The following is a 25555-nucleotide window of genomic DNA, read 5'->3' as shown; positions in this document are numbered from 1 at the left end:
TTTTCTCGGAGACCTTCCTGCAGCTGTGTGGCTGCAGCCCTGCTTGGTGCTGGCCGTGTGGGTGATGAAGAGCAGGGCATCTGCCCACGGGCTCTTGACCAGCCAGCCCCACTCTGCAGCAGTGGGTGAGGGCAGGGACCAGTCCTGGTGTTTAACTTTGTCCTCTGAAACCAGTGCCAACGCAGAAGGGCTGGTCAGCGTCTGCAGCGCCAGTGCTAAGGAACGGGAAGGGTGAAGGCATTGTAAGAGAGCTTTAGTTTTTTTCACAGCTCCCCCCCATCTCTCCTGTTGCGTATTCTCGGATGTCAGAAAAGCAGAGCATTTTTGCTGCCCTCCGGTGGAACAGAGTGAGGTCTGTGAGGCAAGAGGATTGCCTGTGGGTGAGTGCCCAGTGAGGGGAGGTGGTCTGTCCTTCTGGTTCCCAGTTTCTGTGGGCTTGCACCTTCCTGAGATGAATGGTGGCCACACTCCCATGTTACCCTGAAATACCACAAGGCACTGCTGAGAACGGTCTGACCCACCACAGACCAGTAAAGGTTGTAGACTTTCATCAGAACTCAGCATCCCACCCACAGCAAAGGATACACAGCTCATTTCACCCACCCCAGCAGTGTTTTCTCCATCACAGAAACTCTACGCATCTACGTGGGGCTTTCAGATCGCTAATGGGTGCGAGGGGACAGGTTTCCATTCTGGAGGGCAACGCACTGCTTGGAAGGGAACTTCAAGGAGGTAGCCAAGTGCCCTAACAAGAGCATCAGGTTCAGGGAGAACCAGCCCATTGCCCAGCCCCACATAGGGCATTGCCCACAGCCCCACGGGTGAGAGGAAAGCTGGGACACTTGTTCCCATGGACACACCTGCAGGAGAGGACCCACAAGGTCAGAGTGTGACTCTGCAGCTGAAACACCCATCCCCAGAGAGCCTGACAGCAAGAGCTAGAGAATAAAACTAACCCAAAACGGCAGAGAAAGAAGTAAAATTGCACTGATGGCCTAGGTAAGAGTGTCCAGGGCGAGCGAGCCAGGCACTGAGGGCAGCGTTGCCCTTGCCCAGCTCTGCTCGCCACCTCCCACACACCAACACTGCCGGGCAGCTGCTCTCAGCCCCTGTGCTCTGCAGAGGGACCGGGGCACGTGGCTGCAGAGCTGCACCGCGGCTCTGCTGGAGCTCTGGCTGCAGAGGGGGTGGCTCACGCCTCGGGACCCCCAGCCCTGAGGGCAGAGGCTTTGCTGGGGGGAGAGCAGGCCAGGGGGATGCCTCAGAGAAAGGGGTCTGCACTGCACATGGTCAGAGAGAGCTTTCTGATTCTCCCTTCAACAACAATTCTGTCTGAAGTTTCCTGTCAGTCCCCTGGGCTCCTGGCATCCTTGCTTACCTGTGCAGTGATCACCAAGGAGACGGATTCCCCCAGAAGAGACAGGCTCTGTGATCCACAGGTTTCCTCAGGTCATTTCAAGCAGACATTGTTCATGCCTCACCCTGACTGTACGACCCGTCACTCTGTCCCGGCTCGGGCTGGCGTGGAGTGCATTTTCTTCACAGCAGCCCTTCTGGTGCTGTGCTTTGCGTCTCTTCCTAAGGCAGCGCTGACCACACACCAGTGCTTTGGCCACCGCTGCAGAGTAATCACCAAGGCTTCTCTTTCTCACACTCTGCCTGCGGTACAAGGAGACTGGGGGGACGCAAGGAGCTGGGGCAGCTGACCCCCAGTGACCACAGGGATATTGCATATAAAAGGATTTGGGTGCTGGCCAGTGTCAAACCACAACTAATTCCTCCCTCAGTGCCACCCTGGCTGCTCTCCCCTTTGATCCACACTCAAGCTCTCACCCAACCTCATTGCCTGTCCAATACAAGAGCTCCATGTATCTGAGCTGCCCTGACCTCACACAGAGCGTCCCCCTCCCCTCATCTTTCCTGTAGGTCTCCCCTACAGACCTTGTGTCTCCATCCCCCACCAAAGGCGTGGGAGCTGCCCTGCCCCTCCTCAGCGCTTACGGCACTGATGTCACAGCTCTGTGGTGGCACAGGGGGCTCCTGCTGCCCGCGCCCCAGGCGGTGGGCTCTGGGGCCCATGTGGGCTGCAGCACCTCAGGGGTGGCACCAGGGCCAAGGGCAGGCTTGTCACACGGACACCGGTACCCAGGGATGGGAGCCCTTGTGTGGGAGGGGTTTGCTGCCCAGCAGAGGATGCTGGAGCGGGTGGCAGGGGGCAGCAGAAGGATGAAGGACGTTCCCACCACGAGAGCAAGGGCTGCAGTCCCCGAGGCCAGAGGGCAACAGGCCTGGGCTGCGCAGCCCTGGCAGGAGAGGGCTTTGCTCTCCCAGGTGACTCTGTAGCACCCTGCGGCCTGTGCCAGAGCTGAAGCTCATCTCCAGGATGGGCAAGATGCTGCTGCTGGTGCTGAGCGATCCCCTGGGGGAGGCATGCCCGTGATCCAGCCCTCCTGGGGCTATCCTGCTGGTGGCAGGCCGGCCAGAGAGCAGCTCTGCAGAGAAGGACCTTTGGGTGCCAGAGGACAAGCAGCTGAGCAGGAGCCATCGATGCACCCTCATGGCAAAGGCCAACGGCCCCCTGGGCTGCATTAGGAAAAGCATCGCTGGCCGATGGGGGGAGGTGACCCTTCCCCTCCTCTCAGCACTGCTGAGGCCACATCTGGAGGGCCATGTCCAGGGCTGGGCTTCCCAGAGCAAGGGAGTTGTTGACCTACTAAAGTCCTGCAAAAGGCCACCAAGCTTCTTGAAGGGACTGGAACATGTCTCCCAGGAAGACAGGGTGAGAGATCTACAGCTGTTCACTCTGGAGAAGAAAAGCCTCTGAGAGTCTTATTAATGTATGCAGCATTCCATGTGAGCCAAGGTAACACTTTTTGAACTGAGGATGTTCAACCACTGCAGGTAGTTGCCGAGAGTGGTTATGGAACGTCCACCCCTTGACATATTCCAAACCTACCGAGCCAAGGCCTTGTACAACCGGCTTGAGCTGGCTGCACGTTTTAAACTAATTGGTTCTTGAAGCTAAGCCTTGCATACTAGGCAATCCCTGATTGGTGGTTAACTACCAGCAATTAACCGCAAGGTGTTACCTTTCCTTGGCGCCATCCTTGGCGCCATCCGTCTCCCGCTCCCCTGTGCTCTGTAAACATGCCTCATCATGTTAATTGTTGTCTAGACAAGCTCGAGCACATTCCCCTCAGCTAACTGATTGCCACGCATGGTCCTAGTTTGCAGCCCGCTCCTGCATCTCCCCCTTCCTGTTGCACAAAAGAACCCCTGAAACCGAGCAAAAACAAGGCACAAGTAATAGAACAAATAAAAAAACATCTAAGACATATTATCAATGTCAAAATAACCCACTGTCTTTGTTCCGTACAGTTTTACCATTTCCCCTTTTTGCTTTTGAACAGCTAGTACCAGGTTTGCCATGTTCTGCAGGGCCCTTGCAAACATGACAGCAACCAAGGCAATAGCAAACAAACAATACTGCCAATTGAGTGAATGGATGCCAAAAAGGCTGACATTTTCTCAGATTTTGATAACATGTTGCTGCAATGGGGCGCCTAAAATGCACGCAGCACATACCATCAAAATCCTCACAGCCATGTCCTTGAACCAACACCAAAAAGCAGTGGCAATTTTGACTCACATTCTGAACTGCCTACCAAACAAGGTGATTTAACTCTTTAATGCTTTCCCTGCTGTTACTCTGGATAAGAGAAGAACCGCTGCCACACGTTCCCATCATAGCCTCCTACTACATTAGCATCTACAGAAAGACAATTATCGACAAAGTGTAAACAATATCAGCTTCTTTTGGATTAACATTATACATAGGTGGAAGGGCACACCAAACAAGAACTGGTTCAGTCAAAAAGTTCGAAACATCGCATGCCTTCTCTGAACATACCTCTGGGGTCATTCCCCTCATTCCCTCTCTTTTTTATGCAAAGAGAAACACTTTTACCATAACAGAGAAGCCCCTATTCACATCTGAGGCCGGACACAAACCGCAGCTGTATGCGCCACCAGGCTCAGGGCAGAAATCATTCATGCAGTTACATAGCTATATGTCACTACAAGTGTGCAGACACCTATTAAACACTAGATAACCATGTTTATCTTTCCTGGTCTCCTTCACAATACCCAGCTGTTCTCTCATCTCTTGTTAGGTCAAATATTCTCCAGCTTCCTCTCCTATATCTCTCTTCAGACATTCTCTATCCTCTTTTTTGCTTGTTAATTGCGACAAGGCAAAGGTTGTGTGTAGCTGGGTGACCATGACCTGATTTATGTTACAATCAACTAAACACTGAATACAGGAAAAAAAGGTATGGGAGACATAAGGCAAACATCAATAAGGTGGTTAAAGATATTTATAATAAATCCTGTAATACTTTTGAGCCATGGCCCAAAGTTTCCCAGCCGTGAGAAGAGACCAAAGGCCTCCCGCCCCTGGCTCTGTTGCAGATCTTTGTTTTAAGGCTTTTAAGTTTTGTATACTTTTGTAAATTAATTCACAGTGGTCACTCAGATTCACATAACACATCCTATCAAAGTCTTCACACTTGTGTCCCTGTGCTAATAATAAAAATCAATAGCAACTCGGTTCTGTAGCAACACATGATGGACAGAATCAACATCTGTTAATAAGCCAGGAAAAAAATAGTATTTGTGGTATTACTTTGATTAGCAAGCTAGCAGCCTAATTTACTAAGCAAGTTAAAAGCGTGTACTATTCTTACAGAAGAGATTAGAGAAGCAAAAATGTGTTATGCTGCATTCCAGAACTCAGCCTGAGAATTACAGTCTGCTGTGAGTTCTGCGTTACAATCATTTGACACATGTTGGGGTTGCGATTGTGAAAGTTGCCCGTTTACAATTTTCATTGACTTTATCACAGCTAGTTGTTTTAAAAGCAACCCTTGAGCTTCCTGATGTTCGACTTGCTGCAAAATATTCTGAAGCCAATCAATCAAGTTAGTATTAAAGTTAGTGACTCTCTAGGACCCTGCAAGACTGTGGCAAGACTCCCGCACCCTGACTGCCTTAATAGCCATTCCTTCATTTGCAAACAGTTGTCCCTGGCATACCTTGCCTGAGTCACAGAATCGGCACAGTTAATTGCTCCAGCCAACTGCTCATAGTTAACAGCAATTCCCCGATTAAGGTTTTCAGTCAAGGCCACTACACATAGCTCACAAAAATCAGATAACCACATCATATACTGTATCAGTTAGTACCATACAAAGCAGTAACTTCCAATCATGCCGTGTGAGTGTATAAGGCTCTGCCATCACTTCAAGAAGGGACATAGCAAATGTATTATGAATCCTCCCTTCCCGCACTGCTTTGCTTAACTCTGTAACAGCCTCGTATTGCACAGGCTGCCACTCTGCAGGTTGATTTGTCTGACAAAATACTGAACATGCGCTAGCCACTCCCAAAACCCATCACTTAAGTGTTTCCCACTTGCATTCCTGCCACCAATCCCTCAGACCCCCTTTCACCCTCCCCCAAAATACAATCAATGCATCAGGAGAGACAAGGGGGTGGTGGAAAGGTCTAGCTCCTTTTCCAGATCTATAGGACCTGGATCAAAAGGTTTATCAGTGTCAATAAAATCATTGTCCGAGTTGTCCTGTTCCCGTGCTTGGTCCTGTGTTGTGAGGGTCGCTGCAGTCAGTGACAGAAGCTTTGGGGGCAGAGGAGGTGTGGACAGAATCGCCATCGCTGACGGTGTCTTGAGAAGAGCCGCGCTGTCGGTGGAATTTACAGCTTCCTCTGGTTTAGCACCGCTAGTAGAATTAGTCCACACTTGGCAAAGAGTAGTCAGAATTTTCCACCAAGATGTTAAATGCATTCCCGACACGGAGCTCCCCTCTGCGGCAACATCATACAATTGTCTGCTGAACACTTTCATTTCTTTTAAAGTCTCTAAAGTTTCTTGGCTGCTCACCTGTCTCGATGCATACAGGTGTTATCCTCGGGGTTTAGGTTGTCTGCCTGGTCCAGACAGCAAGACGATCGTTCAGCCAAGCCGTCTCCTCCGGAACGCAGCCCTCTTCCACGAGCTGGCTTTTTTATCGACCAGTTCCGTCCTTATTCTTCCAAGGCTTGGGAACACCACCATAGGGGTCACCATTTGGGGAGACTGAGGCATGGGCTCCCGGATCTGACTAGAAGACCCTTTATGAGTCCATATACATCCCTCACAGGGGAAGACACTTGATTCCCATGTTTCCCACAGCTCATCTCTCACTTCCAGAGGGACTTCATTTGCCGGTTCCTGCTACCTTTCAGCAGCTCATTCAACGTTCTGTGGGACTTGCAGCCTGCCGCTCAGCCTGGCGGTTCATAAACCCATCACGTCGGGGTCTCCAGTTTGCTGCGATGGATAGACAGGACGCTGTTTGATGCTAGCAAATGCCGACTTATTGTGCAGAAGCACGAGTTTATTTATGTTATCAGAGGTCGCGTGCTTTAAACAGATTGGTTCCTTATGACGCGCGGAAAACGGACTCCACAATCCGTAAGATTGTAAAGTAGGTATGTTTGATCAGCGCTGGGCAGCACGGGGGTAGTCCCGCCAAAAATCGTGCGCGCCTGGTGCGAAAACTTGCGCGATTTTATAAGGCAACTCCTTACATATTCATAACTATGTCGTAATACGCCTATACATATGCATTACCTATCCCCGCTTTGTATTAAAATTAGCTCTGCGAGTCATTTCCATATTTTTCTCTCAACTGAGTTTGCGCAGTGTCCCCTGGTGGTGGTCGTCAGGGGTCCTGAGGATGAAGGCAGGTGAGTCTTCCTCGTGACCGCTAGTTGCCCCCACACCTGGCGCAGGCTCAGTAACGTCCTGCTCTTTGTCCAAACCGCAGAACCGGCTTTGGCTTGTTCTTGCAAGGCTGTAATCTTTCTTTGGACTTATATGGTCATAAAGCTGGACTTATATGGTCATGAAGCCCTTTACTCCCGTACACCTTGTCACAGCACCCAAGCAAACCCTGTAAGATTTGGCAAACAGCTAAACAGACTATCATAGTCATTAAACTTTACAACTTTACCCTAAACAGCTAAGCAGACTATTACAATCGTTAAATCTTACAACTTTACCCTAAACAGCTAAGCAGACTATCATAATCGTTAAACTTTACAACTTTACCCTAAACAGCTAAACAGACTATCATAATCATTAAACTTTACAACTTTTACCCTAAACAGCTAAGCAGACTATTACAATCGTTAAATTTTACAACTTTACCCTAAACAGCTAAGCAAACTATCATAATCGTTAAACTCTACCCTATCTCTTACCCCCCCCCCCCTCAGTCCCCCCTTTTCAAAGAAATTAGTAAATTCTTGTACTCAGACTCGAAGTATTGATTAGATTCTAATTTTTGTCACAGTTGATTTCTCTTCCATTCGCTATAGGAATTTCCAGTTCCCTTAAAACACCAAAATCCACAACGGGCAGCTATACTAATAATTAAAAATAGAAAGACAATTACAATGATCATTACAAATAATTGTTTTAACCATGTTAGATTGGGCAACCAGGATGTCAATTTCTCCCATAATTCAAAAAAACTCCAAGAAGTGTTGTCTTGTGTCACTTTATGTAGAATATTTACTTGTTTCCTAATTTCTTGGAGGTCCTCGGTGATTCGCCCGCTCTGATCGGCATACATGCAACAATCTATATTGATCACAGTGCATACCCCCCCTTGGGAGGCTAATAGCAAATCTAAAGCCATACGATTCTGTGATACTATTTTCGTAAGTCAGTAACTTCCTCCTGGAGTGCCAGGAGGGCATCAACTGTCCTATTTTCCACTGTTTCTATTACAGCTGAGATGTTTATTATTGCCTTTTCCAACTCACTAACCCCTAAAAACGGAATGAACCATCGCGCAAAACTGTGGAAACTCGTTGGTCTGTTTATGAGGGGGTTATTTACAACGTTTCGTTTTTTTCTTATGGGGGGTCGCGTTAACCCGTCAATGATAGTAATATTGGGGACCAGACCTCCCAGAGTGCATGCTCCTCGCCGTCCTATGGGCAAGACTTTATGAGCCGTTGTGCCACACAACCAATACCACCCTGTCCCTTGTGGGGTCAGGAGACCGGTATAGTTTAATTTCAAAAATCCCAAATCTCTACCTGTCATATTTAATGTACGACTTCTGTTACAATTTAGGTGTTCTCCCATAAACAGCCCTTTCCCCGAACTTACTAGGCAGTTATCCCCTAATATGCTGGTCTCTTCAACAGTTATTTTTAGTCCCCGTCCCCACTTAACCTGAGGGTCTGTGCTCCAGATTGTATTTCCCCAAAAGGAGCCATCTTGGCGGTTCATTAGGGAAACTGGCAGTGGGATGCCTATTAACGGTATCTCATAACCAGCATGCCTTGGTATTTGGGTACAGATCCAACAATCTGTTTTATTTAAAATTGTGGTGATGTTTTGAATCGCCTGTATATACCAGTTCTCTCGCCAGGCCGCTGTGTCTATCACCTGTAAAATTATCAGAATCATGTTAAATTTAACCCACATCCTATCTTTTTAGCTTGAGCTTTAATGGCCCTTGAATTTCTCACGTCCAAAGCTTTTGTGGCGACTTCTTCACACGGGTATGATGAATCCAGGCATTCTGTTCTTTAATTTTGATTGCTGTGAAGGAGGTGAGGAGTACTTGGTATGGTCCTTCCCACTGTGGTTTCAAGGTTTTTTCTGCAAGAGACTTTACATATACATAATCTCCAGGTTGAATATCATGTACAGGCCCATCCAGACCCCTTCCTCGGGTCCCAATTACATGTTTTCCAATTTTATTGAGCTGTTTGCTCAATGCCACCATATAGGAGGTCATAATTTCGTCCCCAATTTGCATTGATGTCCCCTTTTGTATTCCATAGGGGCGTCCATACAGAATTTCAAAAGGGCTCAGTCCTTCTCTCACCCTTGGTCTTGTCCGTATACGCAAAAGGGCTAAAGGGAGAGACTGAGGCCATGGCAAGTTTGCTTCTTGTCCCAGTTTTACAATTTGCTGTTTGATTAAGTGGTTCATTTTCTCCACTTGGCCACTCGACTGAGGGCGATATGGGGTGTGAAGTTGCCAATCTATACCTAAATGGTGGCTGGTTTGTTGCACTAATTTTGAAACAAAGTGTGGTCCTCTGTCAGAGGATACGGTTGCTGGAACCCCAAAGCGAGGTATTATTTCTTGTATTAGTATTTTAGTTACCTCCCGAGCCTTGGCAGTTCTGGTTGGGAATGCTTCTGGCCAACCTGAAAAGGTATCAGTTAATACCAGCAAATATCGGTACCCCCCCTTTTCTTGGAAGTTCCGTGAAATCAACCTGCCATTGTTGTCCAGGCCCATTACCCTTTCCAATCTGGCCCATTTCTAGTTTGGGAGTATTCTTTGGATTAGTTTGGAGGCAAAGGTCACACTGTTGAGTCACTTGTCTCACTGTGGTATATAAATTTCTAGCCACAATATCTTTTATCAGATGCTTATACAGAGCCTCCATTCCCTAATATGTTCTTCCCGTATTAAATGCCACAGTAAATATGAGGGAACAATTAATTTTCCCTGTGGGGTATAAGCCCATCCCTCTTCATTATATGACCCTTCTAAGTCTGAAATAAGTTTCTGATCTTCCCTAGTGTGAGAAACTATGGACTAGGGTATTGTTTATTAAGATTTATGTTAAGCCCAATGTAAAGGTCAGACAGCAAAAGATATAAACAGCCACCAGATACCGCTTGTGCAAGATAAGATAACCACCAGATGTCCAGGAACCGACAGAAACAGGACAAACTACCCCATATAAGGACATATGAGTGAGGGGTCAACTATGGGACAAAGGAGGAAGACTTCTTACTTCGGCCTCAACGACCACCAGAAGGCAGAAAACGACCCCCTAACAACAACTGAAGCATGCGCAGGGTACCTCCACTACCTCATGAACACGGGAGTAAAGATGTATAAAAAGGGACTGTTTGAACTGCTCAGGACGGCAGTTGGCGGAGCGCAGACTCCCCTGCCGTCCAGCGCTGGTTTTGCTCATATTCTACTTGCTATAATTAATAAAATTTTAATTGGATTATGATCCGTTGTGGTCTCAATTTATAACAATTCTGGTGCCGTGACTCGGATAAGGAACGGTGGGCTTTGGTGCTCCGGGGAGGCGCCCCGCGACATTTCGCGGCCCCCGCGACCAACAGCTTACTCCAACCTTACCGACGAACCTAAATTCTAGAATAATGAGCAAAGGAGAAACCGGTAAAATCCCATAGAAATTCTGTGCACGGGAGTCCGGACGAAGACGCAGGACGCGTAAGTATATTGCGAATTTGTTCGCGGGTTTGCCGTTCGGGCGGGATTGGGTTTCCTGGAATATAACGAGTGAGAGGTTCGATATACTGAACCAAGCGAGTGCGGACTCTTAAGTACTGCGTTTCCCATCTCCCGCGAGGGACTGGGCCAGGAACAAGGGGAGCGAGTGAGTGTATGTTTGTGGATATTCCAGAAGATGGGGGCGAAGGGCAGCAAGCCTTCGACTCCCATGGGAAGGGTACCCACTGTACCTAAGAATACCCCTCTGGCATATATCTTAGACAATTGGAGATATTTCCCTGGAACTCTAGGGAAAGATAAGCAGAAGATGATAGAACATTGTACTAAGATATGGGGAGGGAAGAAAATTTCTAAAAATGTCTTTTGGCCAGTCTATGGGTCAGAAGAAGATTGGGTAAGACAGCAATTAAACCTCTGGGTTAATAATAAAAAACCCCTTAACCCGGAGGAGAGTCGATATGCGGAAGCGTGGCTAGAAAGACCGGGAGCTAGACTTTACCCACTGAATGAAATGAAAACTAAACAAAAGAAAGAGCAGGAAGAGTTAGACGAAACCCTTCTAACCCCCCCTCCTTACATACCTCCTCCTGCTCCCGCAGAGGTCCCCAGAGCGCCCACTCCCCCACCAGAGTCGGAACAAGGGTCTCCCCCTCTTCCTAGACGCGTAACTAGAAGTCAGAAAGGGGCAGCTCCATTCCCCAATGTCTCTTCCTATGTTCTTCCCGTATTAAATGCCACAGTAAATATGAGGGAACAATTAATTTTCCCTGTGGGGTATAAGCCCATCCCTCTTCATTATATGACCCTTCTAAGTCTGAAATAAGTTTCTGATCTTCCCTAGTGTGAGAAACTATGGACTAGGGTATTGTTTATTAAGATTTATGTTAAGCCCAATGTAAAGGTCAGACAGTGTGAGAAACTATGGACTAGGGTATTGTTTATTAAGATTTATGTTAAGCCCAATGTAAAGGTCAGACAGCAAAAGATATAAATAGCCACAAGATACCGCTTGTGCAAGATAAGATAACCACCAGATGTCCAGGAACCGACAGAAACAGGACAAACTACCCCATATAAGGACATATGAGGACATACTTGGGATGAGATGCAATCTATCCTTGGTCAATTATTTACTACCGAGGAAAGAGATATGATTAGACGAGCAGGAATGAGACTGTGGGATGCTCAGCATGCCCAGGGACCCCAAGCAGATATTAAATGGCCACTCCAAAGACCTAATTGGGATAATCAGGTTCCAGTGCATAGAACTCATATGCAGGACCTGAGAACTATAGTAATTCAGGGGATTAGGGAAGCAGTACCCCGTGGCCAGAATATCAATAAAGCATTTAATGAAATGCAAAAGAAAGATGAAAGCCCTACTGAGTGGCTGGAATGACTGAGGAAAGCCCTTCAGCTGTACTCTGGGGTAAATCCAGACGACCCTTTAGGGCAAGCGCTCCTCAAAACTCAGTTTGTGGCAAAATCATGGGAAGATATCAGAAAGAAGATTGAAAAGTTAGAAGACTGGCAGAATAGAGGGTTGGATGAATTATTGAGGGAAGCTCAGAAAGTCTACGTAAGGCGGGAAGAAGAGAGCAGCAAGCGACAAGTAAAAATGATGCTAGCAGCGGTCAGAGAGGATCGCAAAGAGCGAACTGGTGAACACAGATCTGCTGGAACGAAACAAGGGAACGTAGTAGTAAAGAAGGAACAGAGATGTTGTTTTTACTGTGGAAAAAGGGGACGTATAAAGAAGAATTGCAGAGAAAGGATCAGGGATGAGGAAATATTGAAAACGGAATAGGAGAGTCAGGGGCTCTATATCTTAGGGGACCGGAGTCATCATGAGCCCTTGATAAAATTAAAAATAGGTCCCCATAAACAAGAGTTCACCTTTTTAGTAGACACTGGGGCTGAGAAATCAACTATTAAGCAAATACCTGAGGGATGTAAAGTTTCCCCTGAAAAAGTACAAGTAATTGGGGCAAAAGGAGAACCCTTTAAAGTAAGCAAAATCAAAAATGTGGTATTCGAAACTGAAAATAAATTTGGAATGGGTGAACTCTTGCTCGTCCCTGAAGCAGAATTTAATCTGTTAGGACGAGATTTAATTGTTGAATTGCAATTAGAAATTAAAGTGAAAAATCAAGAGCTAACAGTGTCTGCTTATCCTTTGACCGTGGATGATCAAAAACAAATTAACCCCGATGTCTGGTACTCTCCGGACACAATTAGTAGACTGGAAATCCCACCGATTAAAATCCAAATTTCCAAACCCCACATACCTGTGAGGGTAAGGCAATATCCCATATCCCTAGAAGGACGGAGGGGATTAAAACCAGAAATGGATCGATTGTTAGCACAAGGAATCTTAGAGCCTTGTATGTCACCCTTTAACACCCCCATTCTGCCTGTAAAGAAACCAAATGGGAAATATCGGCTCGTACATGATTTAAGGGAAATAAACAAAAGAACTATCACCCGGTTCCCTGTAGTAGCAAATCCATACACACTGCTAAGCAAGCTAGGACCCCATAACTCCTGGTATAGTGTGGCTGATTTAAAGGATGCCTTTTGGGCCTGCCCACTGGCAGAAGAATGCCGTGATTATTTTGCCTTTGAATGGGAAGACATAGAGACAGGCCGTAGGCAGCAATTGAGATGGACCGTGCTCCCCCAAGGGTTCACTGAGTCCCCTAATCTGTTTGGACAGGCCCTGGAAGAGCTCTTAAAAGAATACCAGGTACAAACGGGAAACATGCTGTTACAGTATGTAGATGATCTGCTCATAGCAGGGAATAATAAGGAGGATGTAAGGAAAGAAAGCATTCGACTCCTAAACTTTCTTGCACAAAAGGGACTACGGGTATCACAAGAAAAGTTACAATTTGTGGAGGAAAAAGTGAAATACTTGGGGCATTATTTGTTTAGCGGCGAGAAGATATTGGATCCAGAGCGCATTAAAGGAATTCTGGAATTACCTATGCCTGTCACTAAGAGGCAAATTCGGCAGGCATTAGGGCTATTTGGGTATTGTAGGCAATGGATAGAGAACTACAGCTTTAAAGTTAAATTCTTATATGAACAACTGTCTAAAGACAAAATGCCCAAGTGGACCCCTCAGGATCAAGAGCAGTTTGCCAGTCTCAAAAGGGAGCTAAGCCAAGCACCGGTTTTAAGCCTCCCAGATTTAAAGCGGCCGTTCCATTTATTTGTTAACATATATGAAGGAACGGCATTCGGAGTATTAACTCAGGAATGGGCCGGACAAAAGAAACCGGTGGCATACCTATCAAAGCTGTTGGACCCTGTGAGCAGGGGTTGGCCGAGTTGTTTACAAATCATTGTTGCTGCTGCCTTATTACTTGAGGAAACGAATCGCATTACCTTTAATGGAGAAGTTGTCTTATATGCGCCTCATAATATCAGGGGAGTGTTACAACAAAAAGCAGAAAAATGGCTTACAGATAGCCGATTATTAAAGTATGAGGGAATACTTATAGAATCCCCTAAACTATCTTTGAAAACTATTGCAGCAGAATGTCTTCCCATTCAAAGGCAAAATAATCACGGCATTCTTCTGCCAGTGGGCAGGCCCAAAAGGCACCCTTTAAATCAGCCACACTATACCAGGAGTTATGGGGTCCTAGCTTGCTTAGCAGTGTGTATGGATTTGCTACTACAGGGAACCGGGTGATAGTTCTTTTGTTTATTTCCCTTAAATCATGTACGAGCCGATATTTCCCATTTGGTTTCTTTACAGGCAGAATGGGGGTGTTAAAGGGTGACATACAAGGCTCTAAGATTCCTTGTGCTAACAATCGATCCATTTCTGGTTTTAATCCCCTCCGTCCTTCTAGGGATACGGGATATTGCCTTACCCTCACAGGTATGTGGGGTTTGGAAATTTGGATTTTAATCGGTGGGATTTCCAGTCTACTAATTGTGTCCGGAGAGTACCAGACATCGGGGTTAATTTGTTTTTGATCATCCACGGTCAAAGGATAAGCAGACACTGTTAGCTCTTGATTTTTCACTTTAATTTCTAATTGCAATTCAACAATTAAATCTCGTCCTAACAGATTAAATTCTGCTTCAGGGACGAGCAAGAGTTCACCCATTCCAAATTTATTTTCAGTTTCGAATACCACATTTTTGATTTTGCTTACTTTAAAGGGTTCTCCTTTTGCCCCAATTACTTGTACTTTTTCAGGGGAAACTTTACATCCCTCAGGTATTTGCTTAATAGTTGATTTCTCAGCCCCAGTGTCTACTAAAAAGGTGAACTCTTGTTTATGGGGACCTATTTTTAATTTTATCAAGGGCTCATGATGACTCCGGTCCCCTAAGATATAGAGCCCCTGACTCTCCTATTCCGTTTTCAATATTTCCTCATCCCTGATCCTTTCTCTGCAATTCTGTTTTATATGTCCCCTTTTTCCACAGTAAAAACAACATCTCTGTTCCTTCTTTACTACTACGTTCCCTTGTTTCGTTCCAGCAGATCTGTGTTCACCAGTTCGCTCTTTGCGATCCTCTCTGACCGCTGCTAGCATCATTTTTACTTGTCGCTTGCTGCTCTCTTCTTCCCGCCTTACGTAGACTTTCTGAGCTTCCCTCAATAATTCATCCAACCCTCTATTCTGCCAGTCTTCTAACTTTTCAATCTTCTTTCTGATATCTTCCCATGATTTTGCCACAAACTGAGTTTTGAGGAGCGCTTGCCCTAAAGGGTCGTCTGGATTTACCCCAGAGTACAGCTGAAGGGCTTTCCTCAGTCGTTCCAGCCACTCAGTAGGGCTTTCATCTTTCTTTTGCATTTCATTAAATGCTTTATTGATATTCTGGCCACGGGGTACTGCTTCCCTAATCCCCTGAATTACTATAGTTCTCAGGTCCTGCATATGAGTTCTATGCACTGGAACCTGATTATCCCAATTAGGTCTTTGGAGTGGCCATTTAATATCTGCTTGGGGTCCCTGGGCATGCTGAGCATCCCACAGTCTCATTCCTGCTCGTCTAATCATATCTCTTTCCTCGGTAGTAAATAATTGACCAAGGATAGATTGCATCTCATCCCAAGTATGTCCTCATATGTCCTTATATGGGGTAGTTTGTCCTGTTTCTGTCGGTTCCTGGACATCTGGTGGTTATCTTATCTTGCACAAGCGGTATCTTGTGGCTATTTATATCTTTTGCTGTCTGACCTTTACATTGGGCTTAACATAAATCTTAATAAACAATACCCTAGTCCATAGTTTCTCACACTGTCTGACCTTTACATTGGGCTTAACATAAATCTTAATAAACAATACCCTAGTCCATAGTTTCTCACACTAGGGAAGATCAGAAACTTATTTCAGACTTAGAAGGGTCATATAATGAAGAGGGATGGGCTTATACCCCACAGGGAAAATTAATTGTTCCCTCATATTTACTGTGGCATTTAATACGGGAAGAACATAGGAAGAGACATTGGGGAATGGAGCTGCCCCTTTCTGACTTCTAGTTACGCGTCTAGGAAGAGGGGGAGACCCTTGTTCCGACTCTGGTGGGGGAGTGGGCGCTCTGGGGACCTCTGCGGGAGCAGGAGGAGGTATGTAAGGAGGGGGGGGTTAGAAGGGTTTCGTCTAACTCTTCCTGCTCTTTCTTTTGTTTAGTTTTCATTTCATTCAGTGGGTAAAGTCTAGCTCCCGGTCTTTCTAGCCACGCTTCCGCATATCGACTCTCCTCCGGGTTAAGGGGTTTTTTATTATTAACCCAGAGGTTTAATTGCTGTCTTACCCAATCTTCTTCTGACCCATAGACTGGCCAAAAGACATTTTTAGAAATTTTCTTCCCTCCCCATATCTTAGTACAATGTTCTATCATCTTCTGCTTATCTTTCCCTAGAGTTCCAGGGAAATATCTCCAATTGTCTAAGATATATGCCAGAGGGGTATTCTTAGGTACAGTGGGTACCCTTCCCATGGGAGTCGAAGGCTTGCTGCCCTTCGCCCCCATCTTCTGGAATATCCACAAACATACACTCACTCGCTCCCCTTGTTCCTGGCCCAGTCCCTCGCGGGAGATGGGAAACGCAGTACTTAAGAGTCCGCACTCGCTTGGTTCAGTATATCGAACCTCTCACTCGTTATATTCCAGGAAACCCAATCCCGCCCGAACGGCAAACCCGCGAACAAATTCGCAATATACTTACGCGTCCTGCGTCTTCGTCCGGACTCCCGTGCACAGAATTTCTATGGGATTTTACCGGTTTCTCCTTTGCTCATTATTCTAGAATTTAGGTTCGTCGGTAAGGTTGGAGTAAGCTGTTGGTCGCGGGGCCGCGAAATGTCGCGGGGCGCCTCCCCGGAGCACCAAAGCCCACCGTTCCTTATCCGAGTCACGGCACCAGAATTGTTATAAATTGAGACCACAACGGATCATAATCCAATTAAAATTTTATTAATTATAGCAAGTAGAATATGAGCAAAACCAGCGCTGGACGGCAGGGGAGTCTGCGCTCCGCCAACTGCCGTCCTGAGCAGTTCAAACAGTCCCTTTTTATACATCTTTACTCCCGTGTTCATGAGGTAGTGGAGGTACCCTGCGCATGCTTCAGTTGTTGTTAGGGGGTCGTTTTCTGCCTTCTGGTGGTCGTTGAGGCCGAAGTAAGAAGTCTTCCTCCTTTGTCCCATAGTTGACCCCTCACTCATATGTCCTTATATGGGGTAGTTTGTCCTGTTTCTGTCGGTTCCTGGACATCTGGTGGTTATCTTATCTTGCACAAGCGGTATCTGGTGGCTGTTTATATCTTTTGCTGTCTGACCTTTACATTGGGCTTAACATAAATCTTAATAAACAATACCCTAGTCCATAGTTTCTCACACTAGGGAAGATCAGAAACTTATTTCAGACTTAGAAGGGTCATATAATGAAGAGGGATGGGCTTATACCCCACAGGGAAAATTAATTGTTCCCTCATATTTACTGTGGCATTTAATACGGGAAGAACATATTAGGGAATGGAGGCTCTGTATAAGCATCTGATAAAAGATATTGTGGCTAGAAATTTATATACCACAGTGAGACAAGTGACTCAACAGTGTGACCTTTGCCTCCAAACTAATCCAAAGAATACTCCCAAACTAGAAATGGGCCAGATTGGAAAGGGTAATGGGCCTGGACAACAATGGCAGGTTGATTTCACGGAACTTCCAAGAAAAGGGGGGTACCGATATTTGCTGGTATTAACTGATACCTTTTCAGGTTGGCCAGAAGCATTCCCAACCAGAACTGCCAAGGCTCGGGAGGTAACTAAAATACTAATACAAGAAATAATACCTCGCTTTGGGGTTCCAGCAACCGTATCCTCTGACAGAGGACCACACTTTGTTTCAAAATTAGTGCAACAAACCAGCCACCATTTAGGTATAGATTGGCAACTTCACACCCCATATCGCCCTCAGTCGAGTGGCCAAGTGGAGAAAATGAACCACTTAATCAAACAGCAAATTGTAAAACTGGGACAAGAAGCAAACTTGCCATGGCCTCAGTCTCTCCCTTTAGCCCTTTTGCGTATACGGACAAGACCAAGGGTGAGAGAAGGACTGAGCCCTTTTGAAATTCTGTATGGACGCCCCTATGGAATACAAAAGGGGACATCAATGCAAATTGGGGACGAAATTATGACCTCCTATATGGTGGCATTGAGCAAACAGCTCAATAAAATTGGAAAACATGTAATTGGGACCCGAGGAAGGGGTCTGGATGGGCCTGTACATGATATTCAACCTGGAGATTATGTATATGTAAAGTCTCTTGCAGAAAAAACCTTGAAACCACAGTGGGAAGGACCATACCAAGTACTCCTCACCTCCTTCACAGCAATCAAAATTAAAGAACAGAATGCCTGGATTCATCATACCCGTGTGAAGAAGTCGCCACAAAAGCTTTGGACATGAGAAATTCAAGGGCCATTAAAGCTCAAGCTAAAAAGATAGGATGTGGGTTAAATTTAACATGATTCTGATAATTTTACAGGTGATAGACACAGCGGCCTGGCGAGAGAACTGGTATATACAGGCGATTCAAAACATCACCACAATTTTAAATAAAACAGATTGTTGGATCTGTACCCAAATACCAAGGCATGCTGGTTATGAGATACCGTTAATAGGCATCCCACTGCCAGTTTCCCTAATGAACCGCCAAGATGGCTCCTTTTGGGGAAATACAATCTGGAGCACAGACCCTCAGGTTAAGTGGGGACGGGGACTAAAAATAACTGTTGAAGAGACCAGCATATTAGGGGATAACTGCCTAGTAAGTTCGGGGAAAGGGCTGTTTATGGGAGAACACCTAAATTGTAACAGAAGTCGTACATTAAATATGACAGGTAGAGATTTGGGATTTTTGAAATTAAACTATACCGGTCTCCTGACCCCACAAGGGACAGGGTGGTATTGGTTGTGTGGCACAACGGCTCATAAAGTCTTGCCCATAGGACGGCGAGGAGCATGCACTCTGGGAGGTCTGGTCCCCAATATTACTATCATTGACGGGTTAACGCGACCCCCCATAAGAAAAAAACGAAACGTTGTAAATAACCCCCTCATAAACAGACCAACGAGTTTCCACAGTTTTGCGCGATGGTTCATTCCGTTTTTAGGGGTTAGTGAGTTGGAAAAGGCAATAATAAACATCTCAGCTGTAATAGAAACAGTGGAAAATAGGACAGTTGATGCCCTCCTGGCACTCCAGGAGGAAGTTACTGACTTACGAAAATAGTATCACAGAATCGTATGGCTTTAGATTTGCTATTAGCCTCCCAAGGGGGGGTATGCACTGTGATCAATATAGATTGTTGCATGTATGCCGATCAGAGCGGGCGAATCACCGAGGACCTCCAAGAAATTAGGAAACAAGTAAATATTCTACATAAAGTGACACAAGACAACACTTCTTGGAGTTTTTTTGAATTATGGGAGAAATTGACATCCTGGTTGCCCAATCTAACATGGTTAAAACAATTATTTGTAATGATCATTGTAATTGTCTTTCTATTTTTAATTATTAGTATAGCTGCCCGTTGTGGATTTTGGTGTTTTAAGGGAACTGGAAATTCCTATAGCGAATGGAAGAGAAATCAACTGTGACAAAAATTAGAATCTAATCAATACTTCGAGTCTGAGTACAAGAATTTACTAATTTCTTTGAAAAGGGGGGACTGAGAGAGAGGGGGGGGTAAGAGATAGGGTAGAGTTTAACGATTATGATAGTTTGCTTAGCTGTTTAGGGTAAAGTTGTAAGATTTAACGATTGTAATAGTCTGCTTAGCTGTTTAGGGTAAAAGTTGTAAAGTTTAATGATTATGATAGTCTGCTTAGCTGTTTAGGGTAAAGTTGTAAAGTTTAACGATTATGATAGTCTGCTTAGCTGTTTAGGGTAAAGTTGTAAGATTTAACGATTGTAATAGTCTGCTTAGCTGTTTAGGGTAAAGTTGTAAAGTTTAATGACTATGATAGTCTGTTTAGCTGTTTGCCAAATCTTACAGGGTTTGCTTGGGTGCTGTGACAAGGTGTACGGGAGTAAAGGGCTTCATGACCATATAAGTCCAGCTTTATGACCATATAAGTCCAAAGAAAGATTACAACCTTGCAAGAACAAGCCAAAGCCGGTTCTGCGGTTTGGACAAAGAGCAGGACGTTACTGAGCCTGCGCCAGGTGTGGGGGCAACTAGCGGTCACGAGGAAGACTCACCTGCCTTCATCCTCAGGACCCCTGACGACCACCACCAGGGGACACTGCGCAAACTCAGTTGAGAGAAAAATATGGAAATGACTCGCAGAGCTAATTTTAATACAAAGCGGGGATAGGTAATGCATATGTATAGGCGTATTACGACATAGTTATGAATATGTAAGGAGTTGCCTTATAAAATCGCGCAAGTTTTCGCGCCAGGCGCGCACGATTTTTGGCGGGACTACCCCCGTGCTGCCCAGCGCTGATCAAACATACCTACTTTACAATCTTACGGATTGTGGAGTCCGTTTTCCGCGCGTCATAAGGAACCAATCTGTTTAAAGCACGCGACCTCTGATAACATATATAAACTCGTGCTTCTGCACAATAAGTCGGCATTTGCTAGCATCAAACAGCGTCCCGTCTATCCATTGCAGCAAACTGGTGACCCCGACGTGATGGGTTTATGAACCGCCAGGCTGAGCGGCAGGCTGCAAGTCCCACAGAACGTTGAATGAGCTGCTGAAAGGTAGCAGGAACCGGCAAATGAAGTCCCTCTGGAAGTGAGAGATGAGCTGTGGGAAACATGGGAATCAAGTGTCTTCCCCTGTGAGGGATGTATATGGACTCATAAAGGGTCTTCTAGTCAGATCCGGGAGCCCATGCCTCAGTCTCCCCAAATGGTGACCCCTATGGTGGTGTTCCCAAGCCTTGGAAGAATAAGGACGGAACTGGTCAATAAAAAAGCCAGCTCGTGGAAGAGGGCTGCGTTCCGGAGGAGACGGCTTGGCTGAACGATCGTCTTGCTGTCTGGACCAGGTGGACAACCTAAACCCCGAGGATAATGCCTGTATGCATCGAGACGGGTGAGCAGCCAAGAAACTTTAGAGACTTGGAAAGAATGAAAGTGTGTACAGACAGCAGCCAATTGTATGATGCTGCCGTGGAGGGGAGCTCCGTGTCGGGAATGCATTTAACATCTTGGTGGCAAATCCTGACTACTCTTTGCCAAGTGTGGACTAATTCTACTAGCGGTGCTAAACCAGAGGAAGCTGTAAATTCCACCGACAGCGCGGCTCTTCTCAAGACACCGTCAGCGATGGCGATTCTGTCCACACCTCCTCTGCCCCCAAAGCTTCTGTCACTGACTGCAGCGACCCTCACAACACAGGACCAAGCACGGGAACAGGACAACTCGGACAATGATTTTATTGACACTGATAAACCTTTTGATCCAGGTCCTATAGATCTGGAAAAGGAGCTAGACCTTTCCCCCATCCCCTTGTCTCTCCTGATGCATTGATTGTATTTTGGGGGAGGGTGAAAGGGGGTCTGAGGGATTGGTGGCAGGAATGCAAGTGGGAAACACTTAAGTGATGGGTTTGGGGCGTCGCTAGGGCATGTTCAGTATTTTGTCAGACAAATCAACCTGCAGAGTGGCAGCCTGTGCAATACGAGGCTGTTACAGAGTTAAGCAAAGCAGTGCGGGAAGGGAGGATTCATAATGCATTTGCTATGTCCCTTCTTGAAGTGATGGCAGAGCCTTATACACTCACACTGCATGATTGGAAGTTACTGCGTTGTATGGTACTAACTGATACAGTATATGATGTGGTTATCTGATTTTTGTGAGCTGTGTGTAGTGGCCTTGACTGAAAACCTTAATCGGGGAATTACTGTTAACTATGAGCAGTTAGCTGGAGCAATTAACTGTGCCGATTCTGTGACTCCTTCCTGCACCTTCCTGAGATGAATGGTGGCCACACTCCCATGTTACCCTGAAATACCACAAGGCACTGCTGAGAACGGTCTGACCCACCACAGACCAGTAAAGGTTGTAGACTTTCATCAGAACTCAGCATCCCACCCACAGCAAAGGATACACAGCCCATTTCACCCACCCCAGCAGTGTTTTCTCCATCACAGAAACTCTACGCATCTACGTGGGGCTTTCAGATCGCTAATGGGTGCGAGGGGACAGGTTTCCATTCTGGAGGGCACCGCACTGCTTGGAAGGGAACTTCAAGGAAGTGAACCCAAGGTCGGGTTTCGCTCCCTGACGCTGTTGAGCTAGCTCGAGAGATAGCCACAAGCCCCCAGCCAACTTCCCCCCACAGTATCCTCCATTTCTTCACTCCAGAAGTCACCCATCTGCCTATACAGAAAGTGCAGGAGAAAAAGTCAAAACCCTTGCAAAGGTCCAGGTACAAACCATCCCCTTCTCGCCTCAATACGTATGGGTGCAGCAATCCCTTTGATGTCCCACAGTTACCTGGAAATGGCTGCAGGAGTATTTCCACCATCATTTCCCCAGACACTAAGGTGAGGATGACCAGCCTGTATTTCTCCCAGTTGTCCTTCTTGCTTTTCCTGAACAAAGGCTGGATGTCTGCCGTTTCCCAGGACCCCAGAACCTCCCTGATTGCTCGGACACATTTGAGGGCACCATCCAGAAAGGGTGCCGTGATCAGACCGAGGCACTTGCAATGAGCCTGCCCAAGGCGGGTGAGATGAATCTCCCTGGGACAGTGGCCTTTGTTCCTGCAGTCACACACAGGAACGGCCAGGCGCTGGGAGGTGTCCCCACCTCAGCTGGCCTCATGCACTGCTGCCGTGGTTGAACCCCAGCCTCACGCGCACAGGGGTGCTCAGAGGCACGAGCCCGTCCCTGGCACGTGCGGAGGCAGAGCACTGCAGCAGGCACAGTGACTGCCTGGCCTCCTGCTGCCCCTGCCAGAGGCTGGCAGCACCTCAGCCCGGGGGTGAAGCGCCCTGCTCGGCACCTCGCGGAGATGGCCCTCGTCATGAGCAACGGGCACGGGGACCTCGGTTCAAGGAAGCACGTTGCAGTGCTGCATTCAGGTGGTCTCCACAAGTCCAGAACATATTATGGAGGCCAGCACCGTCACAGAGTGCCCGTTGCCTGCCCCTGCCTGCGCTCACAGGACTGCCACGCAGCACGGCGGTGACCAAGCTGCCCGAGCACTCAGGCCTTACACCAAGGCATGGGGTCAGAAGGAGAGTGTGGAAGTGGAAGGAGGACAGCACTGGAGAGCCAAGGGCTGGTGTTCCCTGGTACTGCTGCCATGCCAGGAACCTTTTCCCCTCCATCTGTGGACACAGGAACAGTCCCTGCAGCTCCAGAAAGGCCTTGGAAGGAAGAATCCCAGCAAAAATAAAGTTGCCTAATGGCCCTTTGGCTTTGTTAGATGAAGAGAGAGCAGGGCACCTTCAGAAAAGAAAATCACAGAAGGAATTAGAATGGGGACGATACCTTTGTCAGAAATGAAATACCATGAGCAACTACAACAAATTCAGAAGACAGTCTGGGTCTGTGATGAACTACATTATAAATTTTATTCATAATTTTATTCCTTCAGAACATCCAGTTATCATTTTGCACATTGCACCCTTCAGCTCCTGGTTCCTCATGCTGTAGATGAGGGGGTTCAGTGCTGGAGGCACCACTGAGTACAGAACTGACACCACCAGGTCCAGCGGTGGGGAGGAGATGGAGGGGGGTTTCAGGTGGGCAAACATGGCAGTGCTGAGAAAGGGAGACCACGGCCAGGTGAGGGAGGCACGTGGAAAAGGCTTTGTGCCGTCCCTGCTCAGAGGGGATCCTCAGCACAGCCCTGAAGATCTGAACGTAGGACAGCACAATGAAAACAAAACATCCACAGGCTAAACAGGAACTAATCACAATAAGCCCCACTTCCCTGAGGTAGGTGTGTGAGCAGGAGAGCTTGAGGATCTGTGGGATTTCACAGAAGACCTGTCCCAGGGCATTGCCTTGGCAGAGTGGCAGTGAGAAAGTATTTGCTGTCTGTAGGAGGGAGTTGAGAAACCCACTGGCCCAGGCAGCTGCTGCCATGTGGACACAAGCTCTGCTGCCCAGCAGGGTCCCGTAGTGCAGGGGCTGGCAGATGGCCACGTAGCGGTCATAGGCCATGACAGTGAGGAGAGAACACTCCGCTGAAAGGAAAAAGACAATCAGGAAGAGCTGTGCAGCACATCCTGAGTAGGAGATGTCCCTGGTGTCCCAGAGGGAGTTGGCCATGGCTTTGGGGAGAGTGGTGGAGATGGAGCCCAGGTCGAGGAGGGAGAGGTTGAGGAGGAAGAAGTACATGGGGGTGTGCAGGTGGTGGTCACATACTACAGCAGTGATGATGAGGCCGTTGGCCATGAGGAAGGCCAGGTAGATGCCCAGGGAGAGCCAGAAGTGCAAGAGCTGCAGCTCCCGCGTGTCTGCCAATGCCAGGAGGAGGAACTGGGTGATGGAGCTGCTGTTGGACATCTGCTGCCTCCGGGCATATGGTCCTGTCACAGGAGAAAAAGACAGCGATAATTTAGGGGAGACTTCTGCAAGCAAAATCAAAGCCATTTCCCACAGACCATCCCCCCGTCACACACAGACATCCCTCTCTTTTCTCGGAGACCTTCCTGCAGCTGTGTGGCTGCAGCCCTGCTTGGTGCTGGCCGTGTGGGTGATGAAGAGCAGGGCATCTGCCCACGGGCTCTTGACCAGCCAGCCCCACTCTGCAGCAGTGGGTGAGGGCAGGGACCAGTCCTGGTGTTTAACTTTGTCCTCTGAAACCAGTGCCAACGCAGAAGGGCTGGTCAGCGTCTGCAGCGCCAGTGCTAAGGAACGGGAAGGGTGAAGGCATTGTAAGAGAGCTTTAGTTTTTTTCACAGCTCCCCCCCATCTCTCCTGTTGCGTATTCTCGGATGTCAGAAAAGCAGAGCATTTTTGCTGCCCTCCGGTGGAACAGAGTGAGGTCTGTGAGGCAAGAGGATTGCCTGTGGGTGAGTGCCCAGTGAGGGGAGGTGGTCTGTCCTTCTGGTTCCCAGTTTCTGTGGGCTTGCACCTTCCTGAGATGAATGGTGGCCACACTCCCATGTTACCCTGAAATACCACAAGGCACTGCTGAGAACGGTCTGACCCACCACAGACCAGTAAAGGTTGTAGACTTTCATCAGAACTCAGCATCCCACCCACAGCAAAGGATACACAGCTCATTTCACCCACCCCAGCAGTGTTTTCTCCATCACAGAAACTCTACGCATCTACGTGGGGCTTTCAGATCGCTAATGGGTGCGAGGGGACAGGTTTCCATTCTGGAGGGCAACGCACTGCTTGGAAGGGAACTTCAAGGAGGTAGCCAAGTGCCCTAACAAGAGCATCAGGTTCAGGGAGAACCAGCCCATTGCCCAGCCCCACATAGGGCATTGCCCACAGCCCCACGGGTGAGAGGAAAGCTGGGACACTTGTTCCCATGGACACACCTGCAGGAGAGGACCCACAAGGTCAGAGTGTGACTCTGCAGCTGAAACACCCATCCCCAGAGAGCCTGACAGCAAGAGCTAGAGAATAAAACTAACCCAAAACGGCAGAGAAAGAAGTAAAATTGCACTGATGGCCTAGGTAAGAGTGTCCAGGGCGAGCGAGCCAG

General features: G+C 47.3%; 1 pseudogene; it reads right to left on the bottom strand.

Moving 5' to 3' along the window:
* Nucleotides 1-23307: 23307 nt before the first annotated feature.
* On the bottom strand, nt 23308-24018 carry LOC130143401 (olfactory receptor 14J1-like; annotated as a pseudogene).
* Nucleotides 24019-25555: the final 1537 nt, after the last annotated feature.

This window comes from Falco biarmicus, unplaced genomic scaffold, assembly GCF_023638135.1.
Source record: "Falco biarmicus isolate bFalBia1 unplaced genomic scaffold, bFalBia1.pri scaffold_27, whole genome shotgun sequence".
Classification (NCBI taxonomy): domain Eukaryota; kingdom Metazoa; phylum Chordata; class Aves; order Falconiformes; family Falconidae; genus Falco; species Falco biarmicus.
The sequence above is the reverse complement of the archived record's forward strand: the minus strand, read 5'-3'. Positions and strand labels throughout refer to the sequence as shown.